We start from the raw sequence: 15,085 nt of genomic DNA, 5'->3' as shown, positions 1-15,085 counted from the left end.
CGAATTTAGATTACATAATGGCTATTCCTAAACAATGGATTAAAGTACTTTGGGTGGATAACATAATTTTATTTATTTATTTACTAATTGTTTTAACTTGTTACTTCATGGTTCACAGAAATATTTTTATTATACTATTTATGCTAGTTTTCTGTTTTTTTTAAAAGTTTTTTTTATAAACATAATTTTTATTTTCTCTCATTTTTAGGTCAGATTTATCACTGAACTCCTTTGTACTGCTGTGGATATCTTCCACTGTGATCTTGCCTGTGGTGTATGTAAGTAACATTATTTTTAATTCATATTCAGTGTTCGATGATACTGACCCTATTATTAGCTGGTCTTATTAAATAAATGAATAAAAAATTATATACTGTAATATTTAAAAATTATTTAAAATTAATTAAAAGAAAAATTAATAGTTTTTACTTATTCTCAGATCTAAAGTATAGATTTGAAGAGGACAAGGTCAAATAAGAAGATTGAATAATAAATAAATAGTAAAATTTTGTAACATGATTGACTCTTAATCTCAGGCCGGATTTCTAGGCAATCAGAAACAGACACTTTTTTACCAATAACACTTAATTATCTTAATATCTCTTTTACAACTTTATTTAATTTTAGGTAGAACAAAACTAACCAATTTCATTGAATCTTCTTTTGATGGTTGATGAATCTTGATGTCTTCTTTTCTAAAATATTATGTCTAACTGTAATAACAATGGTTTCCAGTCCTCTCTCTTTCCAGCCGACGGACGTCCTCCTTCAGGCAATCCAAAACACAAGAGTCCTTTATTCTTCTTGGGTTTCTCTTTGATGTCTTCCTTTTTCAAGATGTCCACCCTGCTAGACAAAAATTGATGAGGACCTCCTTATCCTGGAAACATCATTCTCCATCCGCACCCAAACAACGAATGCCTAAAACCAAAACCTGTCTCGATGTTCCATGTAAATATCGATTGTAGCATAACAGTTTTGGATGTTAGCAAATGATTTCCTTTCTGAATATTATTCTTTAGCACTTTTTCTTGACTTCTATTTTTTTTAAAATTTAGTGTAATTACAATTATGATGGGAAGTTAAAATAAAGTTTTTTAAAATATTTTAATCTGGTCAACATGGCCGCGATTCAACAAACTTTTTGCAGGACTCACGCCGCCATCTTGGCTTTGCACGATATCTTTTGTGACTCCATTTTTTACTGATGAAAATTGGTTAGCTTGCTTTTAGGTTTAATACTTTAAATAAGCATACTGAAAAGATAAATCACGTAAAACCTACTAAAAATCATTTATATATGAAAAATAACTATTTACTCATAAAAGAGGATATTACAATACTTAATGCTGCTCTACAACTCTTAGAGAGTTCTATCTTCCTGAAATTGTCTCTGTTGTCTGCTGCTGTTCTCCATTACCGAATACCCAAGTTGGGCTTTGGATCCACAAACACACCTTTGTCCATAAAAAGTTTAGTCTTCCTACCCTTTTGGTCATATATATACTTGTTGTCCAGGATCTTCTGAGGTACCCCACCATTGTGTGCCCATAAAAACTTCAAAACTGTAGTCTTCCCATCATTCTGGTCATACATATATTTTTGTCCAGGATCTTCTGGTCTGGTATCATCTTTGCAGTATGAACATCCCACTGGAGCCATCCAATCAACTTTGATAGCTCTTACAATATCAGGGTACTTATACAATCCCACTAACTGTGAATCAGTTTAGATTCCCCATAAGCCATTACTATGTAAATAAATAATTAGTAATTTAAAGTAATATTTATGATGTCAAATCATATGCTATATGATTGTTTGGTATATGTAGTAAACTAGGCTTTCAAAAAATGTTCATACAATTTCTTTATATTTTGGAATTATTTAATCAACTTTTTGTACAAATGTTCCTTTTATCTTCATCTCTTAATTAATTTATTTTATTACTGTAGAAAATTATTTTATAAATGATCTCCCATTCATTCCTGGGCCCACTCATTTAAGTTTGTTTCTGAAAAAAAAGATATAGGTATAAAATACATTGATAAGTGGAACCATGAATGTCTGGAGGTTTCTTAATAAATAAAAAAAAAATTATGAAGTGATAAAACAAAATAATGATAGGATGAATATAAATAATGAGGTCTGTATTAAAGGATCTGAAGATGGAAGAAAAATTTCCAACATTAAGAAGAAATATGTTGGAAAAGGTTTGGAGGTCTATTTCGCTACTCGCACCTAAATAAATCTCTCGTAACATATTTTTTAACTATTCTATAATTAAAATTATAAATGTTGACCAAACTATTTACCAACTCTTACACCAGTCGATATTTTCACAGTTGCATTATCATAACATTTATAAATTTCATGATTTTCTAACACTCCTCACTAGTTATTTTATTTATTCATATTTTTCTTTTAAATGTTCCTTCCCTTAAATGTTCACAAAATCTTAAATCACTTCGACGATTGTTCTATTATAAAACAGATATTTCGTATATGGGATCCATACCTTCCTTAACAGAAACATAAGTATAAAAAAATTGTTAGCTTTTATATATTCAAACTGGATCGGTATACCTCTTAGTATACAGAATTTTTGAAATTTGGGAGTTAAACTTAAAAATTGTGAAGTCTGAAATTTCATTTGGGTTCATATTCAGTGATATAACTCTAGTGAATGTAACTCTGGAATTTTGGATTGAATGAGGTATATTTTATAACAGATTCTTTTTAGCAAGCAAATTCTATAGCAATTTTATATAGGTGAAAATCTGAGCCTTGAGAAAAGCACTAATCCCAAAAAATCAGATTTTATCTGACAAATTTTCAATTATATCCTAAAGTAAGTTAAGTAGAAAAGACAACTCCATTATAAATGCTTTAGCTAATTAAATTAATTCAAGTATAGAGCCCAATATTAATGATGATCTAGATGGTTCTATTTGAACTTAAAGTCTAAATGTTATTTTGCTGAAAAAGTCAGGGAAACACTCTCAAATGTGTTTGTTTATAATACAATTTTTGTTCTTGAAATTTTTCAGTGTCATTTTTTCTAAAAGCAAAGATTTTCTTATAAGAGTCTTAATTTTTCTAAAATTAAATTTAAGGTCTTTTAGTTGAAAAATTGATTAAACAGAAATATTTGTTGTTATTGCCACAACCATTTTGGTCTCCTATATTTGGCCTCTTATATTTTTGCATACTTCTGAACTGTTTTCAATTTACTTTTGGAGTATGTAGCAATTGCTTTGTAATAGACAGTTATGAGAAAAATAATCCACCATCTAATATCTTTACTGTAAGGTTTTTATTTCAATTTGTGTTATTACATTTATTATATTATACATATACATATATTATTTTTAGATAATGGTAATATGGATGATAGACCTTATTCGCACCACATTTACTTTAAGTAAAATTCTTTGTTTGTGTTGAATAGACCATTTGTTAATGTATGCTTTAGGATTCACATCACATTATGTTCCATAGGAATATAGCAGTAATGGTAAAAAATAATTAATCTAAGAGCAATAGGCAATTTAGAAGGATACCTTCATGTTTTGTTATCATTTACAGTCGCTATAAATGAATTCCCTAACCTGGGCTCAGCTGACCACAGCCTTGTCTAATTGGCAAAATTAATTTTATTTCCAATAACGACAACCCTTCTTGTAATCAATGGCTATGAAGGAAATTTGCAATAAACATACACATGTATTTTATTTTTATTTATTTAAACATTTTTGTTAATTTTCTGCAAGAATATATTGTTTTTAAAAATCTTTTCTTAGCATTGCAGTGAAAGTGTCTATTAATCAACTGATTAATTAACAGTATGGTCTTCCAGGAAAATGGTTGCCACACTCAAAGATTTATTGAATTTTAAATTGACCTTAACCTTTGAGGGTTTTAATTAGAAAAAAGTTGTATTCATCTCAACGTTTTAAATTAAAACTTTTCTCTTTTTCTACAATACTCAATTATATTCCGTTAATTATTTCTTATTATGTTCTCGGAAGTCAATTAAAAAAAAAAAAAACTGCCAAGTTTATTTTGTTTTATGATTTTGTCATGATTCACAAAGCAGCCATTTACAGCAAAACTACAATGAATAATTTTGAATTATTAAAAATAAAAATTTATTATTAATTTATCATAAGACTTTATATTTTATAAAATCTCGTATGTTTTGAATAAAATTGTACTTTGCCATTATCATTATTTAATTTATTAATATCAGAAGTTTGTTTTTGTTTAAAGGCATAAAATCCTCATGTCATCAATGCTTATATCTAATGATAGTAGTCAATTCATTATTATAATTTAATTTAATTTTTTATTATTTGTTCATATTTTCTTTTACTCCAAGGCTATACAGCCTACTTATTATTATATGTAATATTATCCTAAATTAAAAAGCTCTGTGAAAAAAATCCGTGAAGATTAATTGATTTTGTAAATTAAATTTCAAGGTGAAATTCTGGATATAATTTATAAATCTGGAGAGCTAAGTTATTAGAAAAACAAAATAATTTTTTTTAAAATAGCAGCCTATCTGATTGTGAAAATTTTGTATCAATCGTGGGAGCTAAAAGAAAATTAAAAAACTGTCCTTACTAAAAATTACTTAACAGTATTCTGTACTGGACTAGGGAGTACTTTTTCTTGTTCACCCAGTTTTGCAGGCAGCTATTGTGCATTCTCAACTGCTATTTTTTCCTTCTAATCCATGAAGGATTAGATATCATCTTTTAGAGATTCAGCATGTCCCAGACTTTATGTGTAGATATATGTGAATGAGAATCAATTTATCCTAAATACTGCCTGATTGCATAGTTGATCTGTAATATTTTACAGATTAATTTTTTTTGATGTACGAAAAATATTAAATTTTCTTATATCAATGATGTGTATACATTGGGTTGATACAAAAATACTTTAGTGGAAGAAGATTATTGACTTTATGAAGTAGATTGTAGGAATATAGTTCAGGTGGCGGCCAATAAAGGTATCAAACTAATAAAAGAAAACTATTTATTGTTAACCAACGTTTTGCCCCACTTTGCAGGGCTTTGCCTCAAATTTAATTGCTGTTTCAATCTGACAGCCTTGACAAAACTCTGCAAAGTGGAGAGAGCTTTATTGGAAGCATGCCATATGTTGAATATATGTGTGTGTTTGTTTTTTTTGTTGGTTTTTTTTCTAGGGTCGGTGGAAATCTTCAAAAGACGCGGATAGGCCCGTACCTGTCCGTGTGTGAGATTTTTACCCACTAAAACCACCGCCCTACACCTGTTCATTCCTCTCCACGGGACCGCCGCTAGGCATTACTTCATGGAGGGAAATAGCTGAGTGCCGCCTCGCTTTCTTCGCATGGTTTTCACGTTTCCATGCTTGTCAGGTCTTCTAGCCCTCTGTTGCTCTCTCAACCTCTTCAGGACGACTGTGGTGAATCTCTTCACTGCGTTCCAATGCTGGTCTGAGCGCAGCATATGGCTCACCACATTTTCTGTTGTGATGCATCCTCCACACACTATCCAATTCACTTCTTTCTAAGAAAAAGTAATCGAGGTGAGGAAGTGAGATTCGGTTGAGGATAGATCAAGCGAATAGCGTCAATAGGTGTTGAAGGAATTGGTAATCCAACTCGTTCTGTCATTTCGATTATCACCTCGTTGTGCAATGTTGGCACTCGTTTAACTCGTGTGATATCCACTAGATGAGCTTTTTCTTTGCTAGTTTAAGAAGTCTATTTGTTATATCATAAGTTTTTGTTACGTAACAGAAATACTTCTCACAGAAGACAGAAGCCTTTTGTCCTGGAGTTTAAACATACTTATGTCTTGGATAGTAAAAAATACGGTACTTGAAAGTATTAAAAATGCTTCCGAGACAAAGCGGTTAAGCTACTAAATTTAGCGCCATTGGGGGTATATTTACCATGAACCTAAGGATAATGAGCTGGCTTAACTAGCTTCTGTTTAGAAGAGTGATATAAAATGCAAAGCGTGACAAACGCATTGTTGCCTTTTATCCATAAAATTCTCACTTTAGAAGTGAACTTAAAGAGCTAATTTTAAAAACATTATCTTCTCCATCCTTTGAAGAACCAAGAAGAATTTTTTTTTAAAGTTTTAAAAGAAAAAAAAATACGAGACTTAAGACTATTATAAAGCTTGGAAGGCTTGAATTTTTAAGAGTGATTATTATTTCCCCGAGAAGCAGGAGCCCCTTTCTCGTCACGATCTATGCAGATCGTCTGTGAGATACTCCTTTACTTATCTAGAGGTCCCATAGGAATCGTCTGATGAAGCACATTAAGTCCTTAAGGATAGATCTAGTATTATCTTTAGGTTTAATTATAGTCTGCCTTAGGTTAACTTAGTATGTGCTTTACCTCACGTTATCATTTTCCTCAAAGTGATATTTTAACGGGCACAGTTCCTGGAGTTCTGATTATTATTCTTAGGTCGTTATGTAGGTATCAAATCTGATGAAGAGTTTGAACTGTTTTATATCAGGTTTTAAAGTATGGTTCCTTTATCTTTTTTCCTAGGATTCAATTTATTTAGGAGTCGTGATGGGATGTTTGTTATATATCAGACATTGGAATTGTCAGTGCTTATTAGCATCTAATCTCGGTATATAAAGGAGATCTTTCGTCCATCTCCTATTTAGTCAACTACTCGATTGATGGCCTTGTCAGTCGTAGTATTTTTTTTCAATCCAAAATATATGACACTTTTAACAACGTAATGATTTGTGGGGTCTTTGCTCTTATAATTTTATGTATGTGTCTATATATGTATGTTTAGCTTCACTATAAAATATTAAAATTTGTAGTATATTTAATAAAAATAAATAAATAATGGAATAATAGTTTTAAACTACCTCCGTTTGTATATTAAACACTTCAACTCTCCAAGGTATATTGTCAACTTTGAGTGTTTATAAAAAATACTAGAAGGTCGCCGATTGACCGTGTGTAATAATAAATGGAATGCGGTCAAATAAAACTCAAATAGTAATAACTATATTATTGAGCCAACGTTTCGCCCCTCGTTGCAGGGCTTCGTCAGGGCTAAAAAAAAAAAATACAAAACACTTAATATAAATAACTAAAAAATTAAAAGGTTACACAACGAAACGTAAAAATTAAATAAGAAAAATAAAAGGTTATAAACAATAAATGAAAACGGAAATAATAACAGGTAAAAAGAAGATATATAAAAGAAAGTACAAACTAAGATATGGAAAAAGGTGGATAAGAATAAAATCAAGAATAAAGAAAGAAAATGAAAGAGACAGAAAACGTACCTGTTTTGACAAAAGTCAAAGTCAGATTGAACCGTTTGTTTTGGGAGGAGTGGGGATTGGCGGTTAAGTAAGTCAAAATTATTTTTTTGAAAATAATTTTAAGTAAACAGTGTAGAAAAATAAAGAAAATATTAAAATTAGGTAAACAATAAATTATAATATACATAATATGGGCGAAGAAATTATAAATTATACTTTACGTTTCACTGTTTAACCTTTTAATTTTCTTTTTACTTATGTTAAGTGTTTGTATTTTTTTTAGCCCTCACGAAGCCCTGCAACGTGGGGCGAAACGTTGGCTCAATTAAAATAGTTATTAATATTTGAGTTTTATTTGACCGCACCCGGACCATATTGTAAGTAATGGAGCATATTTACCATCGTAAAGTAAATAGGAATTGGTCTTTTTCTAATATCTTACTCTTTATAATTATTTGTCTGAAGACGTTTTGAGGTTTCAATAACTTTTACGATTTACAATTTGTTTTACTCTCCCTAATTACATATTTCAATATTGCATGTCAGTGCTAACAAATGACACCGTGGCAAATCTATTAAATTTTTTTTATGATGTATTTACAACTCAGCATAGTCAGAAACAAAAAATAAAAAATATTTACTTGCTTTATTAAAGGTATTAAATGGTTAGTATAGGCGTTAAGAAAGACTTTTTTTATATACTTTCTGGGTTTTTACTACAAGTTGTCTGTTTTTATTGCACAAAGATTCGGTCTCTAGTTATGACTTTGCTCGATATTAATTATTGAACTATGTTTTAGATTATTATTTTAGAATAATGAACCTTTGTCATCGAGCAAGAAATATAATTTATAATAATAATCGACTGATATAATGGATAATTAATTTTTAAAATAAACTATTTTATAATACATGACAGTATTTTCTGAACGAAGAGGTTTATTGATTTATAAAGTTGTCTTTAATAATCATTCTATAAAATATTTTCACAGATATGTTTTATTCAACTAGATTTTTTCTTTATATGAAGTTCTATGTTTTGTAATATTGTTTTCTACAGGTCGAAAGTACAAATTTTTAATAAAATTAACAGCAACAGAGGTTGTGTACCTCTGGTAATTGGTTAAATGCAAAGGTGACAAAGATCAGATTTTCATTTAGTGGAATACTATAACGCTTGAGAACCTTGATTAGAAGCGACTGGAATGTAATTTCCAGTCAGAGGGTCGACCCGAGCTGGGATTCCAGTGTCAATATTCCAATTGATTTATTTCGCTCTGGTATTCACCAGAGGCTGTGCAAGGCGTCTTACACTGGAATCTCCAACATATTCTAATTTTCAAGCCTTTTTTTTTCAGTAATATCGTTTTTTCTTTTAATAATCTCACTTGCCAATATTTTGGTAGTTGGATTAACTCAATTGTTGCATTCAAACTTTTTTTTTTTTATTGATATTGATAGATTTATTTATTGATAGATATTACAATCTGCCACACAGTTGTGGGCAATAGGTAATAGTGATGGATGATCTCAAAAATACTAAAATAAAAAAAACATAAATAAAAAAAATTATAAAAAAAAAAAAAAACTCTCTTAAAATATATACAAACAAAAGAATAGACTAGATGAACATAATCAAACTATATGTATGAAAAATAAATAAATAAAATAACATAATGATAAAATAATATATACAATATTTACACAATCGACCTGAGGATCCCTGAGCCCACTCTATTCCCCACGTGTGAGGGGTAGAGCAGAGCTCAAAAGATCCCAGCGCATCCCTCTCGCCACATCACTGGTAATGAGCCAGTGGAGGCTGAGCAAGTGCGCTAAAGTCATTCAAATTATACAAGCCTACTAAAGAGTGACTGTTTGAAATTCGATTTGGGCTGATTTATGTTTTTTGAAGAAGATGATCGAGGTGCGGTCAAAAACTATTTATTTGCCGTCATTTTGCAGGGCTTCTTCAGGACTAAAACAAGCTACAAAGCAACTAAAAATATGTTGAAAATATAAAATAATAACAATAAATTAAACTAAATTGTTGTTAAAAATTATACAAATATGAGTGAAAAATGAATAAAAATAAAAAAAAAAAAAAGATGTACAACAAGTATACATAACGAATAATTAACGTTGAGTATTAGACTTAAAATGAACAGGACACGTAAAAATAGAAAAGTAGGTAAAAAAGAAATAAAAAACAAAAATTGTACACACTAAGAGACGGAAAACTGAGGAAATAAGGTTAGAGTAATTAAAGGTCAAGAATAAAAATTAATAATAATAAATTAATAAAGAAAATCAGAACCAGCTACCTGTTGTTTTGAAAGACAAATACGACATGTTTTTGACGATATATGTTTTTTGGTGTGCTGAAACCGAAAATGAAGTTAGTTTTGTTCCATCAAGAACTCATTTTTTGTAAACTCATGGCACATTATGCTAGTTCATAGTTAGGAATGAATGTTATGATGTTATTTTAATTTTGGTTCTTTTTATTATTATTTTTATTCTATTTATTTTTCTATTAGCTCTGTTAATAGGGTCTGATTTATATGGTAGAATATAATAAGATAAATAAGAAATAAAGTTTTATAACTCAATAAAAAAAAATAAATCCTTCATTTCACCTTGGGGTCTCAACCACCCAACTTCAAATTTTCAAGGTGTCAAAATTATCTTTAAATATGTTTAATAGCCCAAATCGGAATATACTGGGTCAATTTAAATTTGAGATATTTGACAATGTATTTATAATTGTTTTAATATAGTAATATATTAATTTTAGTGAGTGCATACTTTATTTCTATCATTAGAACGAGAGAAATCTATTTTTTGTTTTTCAACGGTACCAAAAGTTTGAATCTGTTCAAAGTATACACAAGTATTTTTTCTTATTGTGTAGTGTTAGATTCTGTCATATCCATTCAGATATTAGTAATAGAGCTCAAAAACTCATTCATACAACATTTACTACTACAATATACAAATTAAATGATGAAAAAATAAAATAGAATAACATCATAAGCACATTCATAAAAGATAAATAAATAAATAATAATAATAAAACGAAATTAAAGTTTCTAACATTCGAGTATTCAAAGTTTTGAAGTTAATGTAAGAACATGTTCGAGCAAATTCAGAATTTCAGGTTAGTGGAAAAAAAGTTGAATATAAGCGTTTTTTGAAAAAAAATTAACCTACCTTATTTAATTTGTTTTCAATTGTTTGTTATTAGTTTAGTTCCCTGTTCATATTTTTGCCTAACTATCCTATTTTTTGAAAAAAAAAAAAAAAAAATTAAAAACCTTATATGCTCATTCAGTAACACAAGTTTACAAAAAGAAATAATCGAATTCATAAAAAAATGTTTCTTTTGAGGTTAAAGACTTCCAGTTTAATGAAATTTTTATTAAAATTATCACCACATGGTACAACGTTTCGGAACCACTGTCCCATATTCATGCACCTTAAACCTCATAATTTCTTCTAGGAAATCATGTCACAATTTGTGCTTCTTCACTACTCCTTAGCACAGCCATAAATCAAGGTGTCAAGTGGTCCCGAGACGTTGTACCATGTGGTGATAATTTTAATAAAAATTTTATTAAACTGAAAGTCTTTAACCTCAAAAGAAACATTTTTTTATGAATTGACCCACCAAACTTCCTATAGAGATAATCCAGAAATAATTGAAACTTTTCTGGCTTGAAAATTACTTTTTTTTGCACATTCCATCCTCTCTCTATCTTTTTGTTTTGTTAAATTTAATTACATAATGATTTTTAAGCTTTTTGATATCGTATTGAAATATATTTTCTATATGTAAAATGTATTGAAGTATTGTAAATTATGAATTTACAATTGTCTGCTATCTTCAGGTCTCTTATTTAAACTTTTAGGGTTGTGAAGGAGTAAGGGTTACAATAACAACACATGATTTAAATGCAACCCCACGACCATCAAGACAGAATAATTTAAAAGGAACCTCTCTCAGTTATCTTGTCAAGGCAAAATAACTTCTCACTCAATCTTCTAAAACTATTTCAACATTTTAAATATTCAAATAGCGTAGTGCCTTTTATTGTACAAAAGAAATAAACTTTGTGTGTTGTTTCATTACATATTTAAAAAGAATTCTTTTAACTGAAAACTGGCACTCACTAAAATAATTTTTAGTTTTCCTTTGTTGAAGAGCTACTCTAGTTCAATTTATCTTTTTTTGTTTTCTGCTTAGCTACGTTGTATTGTGATATTCTTTCATACAGTATCTTTATATTATTAAAATAATTTATATTGTGTATCGTTATTATTTGTTTTAATTCGGTTATAAGAAAAACGAACGTTTCTTCCAGCGCGAATGAGTGGTATGTTATTTCTTAAACGATCGGTTTTCCTAATATACTATAATATAATATTACTTATTTTAGACAGAATAAATTGGATAGTGGATATGATAATTTTATAAGACGCTCATTAAGTAAATAACGATTAACTAATATATCTTAATAATAATGAACTAAGGAATATCGTTGTTGACTAAAAACCAATAAATATTAGCAACTCAAAACATTGAAATGTGACAAAAAGTGGGGGAAAACATACCTACTTAGATACTTAGGAAGTCCGGCCCAGATCTTTAGGGGAACGAGATGAAAAGTAACAAGAAGGGGCTATAACCAGTAATAATGATAAGGGCAAAACATAAAGAAGACTTCTGAAGGATCAAAAGGATGACGGGGAACTTCTACTGAAATTAAATTTCTGAGACCTCTTGACGTTGTAAATTGAGCCCAAAAATGTAACGAATATAAAACATGTAGCAAATATAAAGTATGCAAAACAAGGTTTGGGAAGCTAGCTTATCATCAAAATATGTATATGTATATATATATATATATATATATATATATATATATATATATATATATGTATGGACGGATGTATCCCCGTTCTTTTAACACCTCCCCCGGCCAGCGGCCATTCCATATTGTGACTCCCGCCTCGAGCAGACCCAACACACACATATAATGCTAAACAATGTGGCAAAGAAAGGGCAATGTTTATGGTATATTATCGTTATATATATTATATTAGCTTTAATAAATAGTAGTAGGTAAAAAAAAAGTGGATGGATGTTGTCAATCAGTCTTTGAATTACCATCTAGTGTGTTTTTTCTGTTCTAACTCATTTTTTTTTTTTAGTTTTAAGCCCGTCAACCTGAAAGTGAAAAAATAGTAATATTTGGTTTATTTAATTATGATATAAAGAAAACGAGAACAACTAATAAAGTTGTGGCCATGGCGTTAAGGGAAAAGGTTAAGTAATTCCATGGGGGTTAAGCTTTTTTTTCTGTAAAAGATAAATTATAATTTTGTTTATTTATTTGTTTAAAACAAATATTTCGAGTTAAAACTATATCTCAGGAATTATTGGACGTACAGATTTCTGCCAGCAATCAAATTAAAGATAGTTTAATGTACTATAAAGTTGTTTAGTTTATAACGTTTATCTTCGTTGGGGCAGTAGTGTTAATTATATCTGCATAGGAATATTAATTTTGTCTCAACAAGTAGAAATCAATTTATTTTAATAAATATCATGAAAACTTCAACTCGTATGAAGATAAATGTCATTGACTATATTATTGCACATTAAAATAGCTTTAAATTAAGTGCTATTAGACTGTACGTCTAATGGTTCCTGAGATATAGATTATCCAAAATAAATTCACTGACTACTGATTTTTTAGAACATTTTTTATGAAATGTTGCTTTTAATAAAAAACTATGTCTCTAGAACTATTGAACGTAAATTGCTCTATTAGGGCACATATTTTAGTAAATTTACTCTACTTCAAATGACGTTCTATTAGATTTTTAGTGTTGCTGGTAGTTTTCAAACAGCTGCCATTTTTTATTCCCCCTAACTATACTTGGCAGACCTATAAATTTTGTTACGTAATTATACATCGTTTTCGTTAAAGTAATAAAAAATCAGAGTAAAATAATTATTTCTTCTCTTGGGCTTTTCTTCTATGTGGATTGTCCATTACTTGAACTGTTCCCAACCCTAACTGGAATTTTAACGACTTTAATTTTTTTTTTATCTTTAACTTTCTTTCTGCTGCAAAAAAATACAGAGAAGCAATTAGTTCTTCATAAATAATATATTTCTCTAGATTCTAATAGAAATATAAACAATATAACCCTTGGGAAATACCATAAGGAAGAAATAACGGTCCCTGAGTAAAGAGGATTTCTCAGTAATCAACTTCTACGTTATTTTCCGCTCGACAGAATGTCCGTTTATAATCAGGAATATTATTTTGCCATGATGTAATTTTTCTAAATTATATTCTTCTTGATATCCTCATATGTCTTGATTCCGCTTATTATAGAAAATGGTTTCCTATTTATAGAGTGAATAGTTCCACGTCTATTACATCTTTTTAGGTAAATTGTAACAAGAACTATGTTAGTTCTTAATATAAGCATATTTATTTGTAATAAGTTTTAGTTACTTAGAAACTAAGGGAGCTACAGTTTTTTGTTTTATTATTTTTTAAAATATTTTTTCATGAAGAAATGCTTTTATATATCATGTCATGGGGGCTTACAAGTCATGACACATCAAATCTACTTTCGTTTCGTGTATATATTTCAAGGGTTTATGTTTTTATTTCTTTTTTCCCTTCTTTAAGAACCTTCAAAATTATTGTTACAGGATTTACTATACGTTTCTTCCCCCGGACATTTTAAGGAGTTTTGACACGAATAGTATTAAGTCTTTGCTTATTTTTTTTTTAAAATTGTATTTAAGTTAACCGTATGGGGGGGGGGGTAACAATTACGTTAAATGATTAATGAAGAGTTTTATTTTGAAAGAGCTGTTTATAGTATTATTTATAATTAATAATCTACGTAATATAATGAATTCCACTTATTACTTCTTCTTTTTCTTTAAATTTCTCTTTGAGCTTTTATATACTTTATATCTGAAATTATTTCTTTAATAATTGTAACAAAAATTATCAATCGTTAGTTAAAATACAACACATTAGAAGGTTGAGAAATACTTGGATTAGTTTTTAACATTATTTTGGTCGATTATTAAAAAAAAGAAAGTGTATAAAATTTGATACTGAGGATGTTATGATAGAGTACGTTGAAGCGAGATTCCCACAGACAGCGCTTGGTTCAAAAAGTTGTGGGTTCGATTCTCACCGGTGTCATTCAATATTTATTTCGCGGAGGTCACGGAAAATAAATCTCACTTATATCTTATAGGTCCTCAATTGTTATAAAAAAAAATATTGTCATTAATTATTACAATTACTAATATTAACCTGTCATTATTACTTTCAATACCTTCTGGTATAAAAATTATTAAAATTAAATTAAAATACGACGGTATTGCAAAATTAAGAGACTTGAATTAATTTTTAATTGAATAAATAACAAAATATGTTCCTGTCTGTTAAGCTGTTTCTTAAAAGCCACCACCTCACCAGATTAAAGCTTAAATTTTACTTTTTGGAGTCCTATAAAATTATATTATTTTATGTAATTTTGTTGTAAAGTTTCATTTGAAAAGATATACTTTTTTTTTCATGGCTCAAGTCCTCCATTGACGATCCATACGGCCCTTGCACAATGTACTTCCACATTTATCACATCCTATTGTAATATTAGATGTGTCTGTCAGTTAACCTATCTATATATTATATCTTGTTCGTCCGTCACCTACCAATTTTTTTTATATCCACAC

General features: G+C 29.1%; 1 protein-coding gene across 2 annotated transcripts in view; it reads left to right on the top strand.

Moving 5' to 3' along the window:
- Positions 1-15,085, top strand: part of LOC106688107 (acid sphingomyelinase-like phosphodiesterase 3b) — a 940,469-nt gene that overhangs the window by 15,326 nt on the left and 910,058 nt on the right. Inside the window, exon 2 of one of the 2 annotated variants that reach the window (XM_067053110.1) lies at positions 209-278. The exons of the other annotated variant lie outside the window; for it this stretch is intronic. The gene's annotated coding sequence lies outside the window, so the exon portion shown is untranslated. The remainder of the gene's footprint in view (positions 1-208; positions 279-15,085) is intronic. 2 annotated transcript variants of the gene reach the window in all.

Source organism: Halyomorpha halys, unplaced genomic scaffold (assembly GCF_000696795.3).
Source record: "Halyomorpha halys isolate HHAL.00 unplaced genomic scaffold, Hhal_1.1 Scaffold4.1, whole genome shotgun sequence".
Lineage (NCBI taxonomy): Eukaryota > Metazoa > Arthropoda > Insecta > Hemiptera > Pentatomidae > Halyomorpha > Halyomorpha halys.
Note: the sequence above shows the minus strand (reverse complement) of the source record. Positions and strands in the feature narration are given on the sequence as shown.